This window comes from Colossoma macropomum, unplaced genomic scaffold (assembly GCF_904425465.1).
Source record: "Colossoma macropomum unplaced genomic scaffold, Colossoma_macropomum, whole genome shotgun sequence".
Taxonomy (NCBI): domain Eukaryota; kingdom Metazoa; phylum Chordata; class Actinopteri; order Characiformes; family Serrasalmidae; genus Colossoma; species Colossoma macropomum.
In genome coordinates this window covers 3,331,434-3,335,679 of record NW_023494790.1, presented here as the reverse complement: position 1 = coordinate 3,335,679, position 4,246 = coordinate 3,331,434, and positions in this window count along the sequence as shown.

Genomic DNA, 4,246 nt, shown 5'->3' with positions numbered 1-4,246 from the left:
CTTGAGTTCGTAAAATATTGAATGAAACATTTTAAAACAACCTTTTGGCCAATGGGTAATATTTGAATCGACACTCGAAGTTATTAGTGTGTGTAAGATAACAAAGATGGTTTTGGACAGTATTGTATAAATGCTTACCAATGTTCTGGTAAGTTCCCCATGTTTACACACTCAGTTACGAAAGTAAATTCATTTGAACAATTAAATTAATTCACCTCCTTGTATTTACACTGTCCACTTTATCAGCTCCACTTACTATATAGGTGCACTTTGTAGTTCTACAGTTACAGACTGTAGTCCATCTGTTTCTCTGATACTTTGTTAGCCCCCTTTTACCCTGTTCTTCAGTGGTCGGGACCCCCATGGACCCTCACAGAGCAGGTACTATTTGGGTGGTGGGTCATTCTCAGCACTGCAGTAACACTGACGTGGTGGTGGTGTGTTAGTGTGTGTTGTGCTAGAGTGTAAAACAGTCTCACTTCAAGTATCTGAAAATCTCACTCCAGTCTCACTCTAACATCTCAGAATTTTACTCCAGTCTCACCCCAACTGCCTGAAACTCTCACTCCAGTCTCACTCTAACCATCTCAAAATTTTACTCCAGTCTCACCCCAACTGCCTGAAAATCTCACTCCAGTCTCACTCTAACCATCTCAAAAGTTTACTTGTCTCACTCCAACTGCCTGAAAATCTCACTCCAGTCTCACTCTAACCATCTCAAAATTGTACTCTAGTCTCACTCCAATTGCATGAAAATCTCACTCTGTCACTCCAACCGCCTGCAAATCTCACTCCACTCTCACTCTAACCATCTCAAAATTTTACTCCAGTCTCGCTCCAACTGCCTGAAAATCTCACTCCACTCTCACTCTAACCATCTCAAAATTATACCCCAGTCTCACTCCAACCACCTGAGAATCTCACTCATTCTAGCTACCTAAAAATCTCATTTGTCTCACTGTAACCACCTGTAAATCTCACTTTATTTTCACTCCAACCACCTCAAAACCTCACTACAGTCACCTCACCAAAGATGGCAACCCTGGCTAACAGTGAACCTTCTCACACTGAATGTGATGAGCAGGTAACAAAATACAGCTTTGGACTACCATTAATTACTCATCTAATCGCTAACATAGCAACTACAGAGCTTGAAGTGTACACTGAGCAGCTACTGGAACTGGACTAAAGCATGTTTATTTAGCAACATTATGAGTGGACTACACAAAAAACAATGATGAAGTTTGCATTTTACAAGTAGTTTCTGTTGATTACCTTCAGAATAAAATCTCACATTTGTTTAACAGCTATGTGTTCTGCAGTGAGTGTGTTAAATACCTGAACATCTCAAGAGGTAAGTCACTCTGGGTAGCGGTACCCACTCTGCTGATTGGGTAGTCTCAAAGCTTTGTCCACTTTGAAACTAATGCTAATGCCAAAACTAATGCTAATCACAGCCTTGACGATAAAAATGAGGCTTTCGCTAAGAGCTTCAATTTTGGAATAGAACAAAAACTCTTCACAGAAAAGAACAAGCTCTAGACTGCCGTATATGGACTGGAAGTATGAACATGGCTTATTCAAAGCTCAAAATGAACCTAGAAGATCATATAACATTATATAAATACAAAAACTATAAACAGATGCCCAACTCTAAACATGACTCATTACATCTGAACACCTAAACGGCAGAATAATAGAGGAAAATCTCAAGTATGTTTTCTATCACCACAGGAGCAAAGTTTAAGGTTCAGCTAACCAATGCCTGAGCAAGGGATGTCTATGTGCCCCGGACATTCGGCCCATTTGTTTCGGTCCACAGGGCGAGCAACATGGTAAAAAACAAAAAAATAAAAGAAAAAGTGTGAATAGTTTTGACACAGAAAAATGTGTAAATATTTACATTTACGGCAGACGCTCTTCTCCAGAGAGACTTACAATTTGATCATTTTACACAGGTAGGCGAAGGCAGTGTTAGGAGTCTTACCCAAGGACTCCTTATTGGTATAGTGTAGGGTGCTTACCCAGGCAGGGATTGAACCCCAGTCGACAGCATAGAAGGCAAAGGCAAAGGTGTTACCCACTACACCATACCAACCACAAAATGCCTAAATATTAGGCATTTTCGTGTCATTTACAGCCTTAAGACACCAGATTCAACTTTTAATCTTAAGGTGATCAACTGTGTTAACACTAATTACAACTGTGTAATTGCTCTGCAGGTGTCTGTGCTTAGCATTAAGAGACCGATTGTGAACATGAAGGTTTTTGAGAAATTTTTCCTTCTTGAGTTTAGACAAAGGCAAACAAGAGTGCATTCACCGTTTTATTGTAGCTCTACATTCAGGTAAAGCAGTTTTGTAAAAGGGCAAAATCAGCAACATCAAGGCTCATTTTAAAGCAGACCATTGGTAAAAAGCATACATGCGCTTTACGCCGCACCGCTGGTGTAACAACATGAGCACATTTCAAACCAGTTGAACTCAATTCTGATAAAACATCTGTCACATTATTACTACTACAATAAATATAATACAACATCATTGATGTATGATTTATACATTAGTTTACAATTATTCACAAGTATCATGTATGTTCCATGTGCAGTAGTTGCAGAAAGTTTGTGCATCAATGTACTGAATACATATGGAGAACATGTGAAGTGGGACCTATTCTGTCCTGGTTAAGTGCCTTCATTGATAAGCGATTCCCGAATCAGCTGTTAAGTGGCTTCACTCCAGATCCTGAACCACAAGTTCATTCAATCAGTAGAAGTTTGTCAATCTAGTTCCTGCAGAACCGCTCTAGATCAGAGGTCTTCCAAGCCAGACCTTGAATTCAGCTTGTGGTCCTGACTTTTTTTAATGACTGGTAGGTGACACTAAGTGGCCAGTGAGTCAGATCAACAGTACTTTCAGTACTTTCAAGTCTCAAGGAGTTGAAGACCTACACATGATTCAGCACATCTTTGTTCACTCTGGAACCTTCACTACAAGCTCATTCACTCCAGATCCTTCACCACAAGTTTATTCACTACAGATTTTCAGCACATGTTAATTCACTCAGCACACATTCACTCCAGATCCTTCAGCGTAAGTTCATGCACTCCAGATCCTTCACAACAGGTCTCTTCACTCAAGATCCTTCAGCACAAGTTCATTCACTCAGGATCTTTCACCAGAGGTTCATTCACTCTGGATCCATGTGATCATTCTCTCCAGATTTTCTAGCGCAAGTTTGTTCACTCTGGAACCTTCACTACAAGCTCATTCACCCCCGATGCTTCCCCCAGGTTTATTTATGACAGATGTTCAGCACATGTTAATTCACTCCAGATCCTTCACAACATGTTTCTTCACTCTGGATCTTTCACCTACAGTTCATTCACTCAGCACAAGTTCATTCACTTAAGATCTTTCACCACAAGTTCATTCACTCCAGGTCCTTCGATGCATGTTTTTAGATCCTTTGCTACAGGTTCATTCACTCAGCACCAGTTTGTTACTTAGGACAAGTTCATTCGCTCCAGATCTTTCCCCACAAGTTCATTCGCTCCAGATCTTTCACCACAAGATCATTCATTCCAGATCTTTCACCACAAGTTCATTCACTCCAGATCTTTCGCCACAAGTTCATTCACTCCAGATCTTTCACCACAAGATCATTCACTCCAGATCTTTCGCCACAAGATCATTCACTCCAGATCTTTCGCCACAAGATCATTCACTCCAGATCTTTCGCCACAAGACCAGTAGCTCCAGATCTTTCACCACAAGACCATTAGCTCCAGATCTTTCACCACAAGACCATTAGCTCCAGATCTTTCACCACATGATCATTCACTCCAGATCTGTCACCACAAGATCATTCGCTCCAGATCTTTCACCACATGTTCATTCACTACAGGTCCATCACTGAATTTTGCGTTGGATCCTTTGCTACGTATTAATTAACTCAGCACCAGTTTGTTCACCTAGCACCAGTTAATTCACTCCAAATTCCCCATGTATGTATAGAGTACACATGGACTAACATTCATATTGTCGTAGTTTAACAAAACTGGCTGGTGGCTTCACGGATCAATATCAGGATCAGTCAATATTAATATCAATATCAAAATCAAACACTATCAGGATCAGCTCTTAAGTTGAAGAATGTAGCTTCTCCTATATTTAACCATGCAGAAATGAATCAGTTAGTTCAGTCTAGATTCTCCAGCACAACGTTGTTCACTCCAGATCCTTAA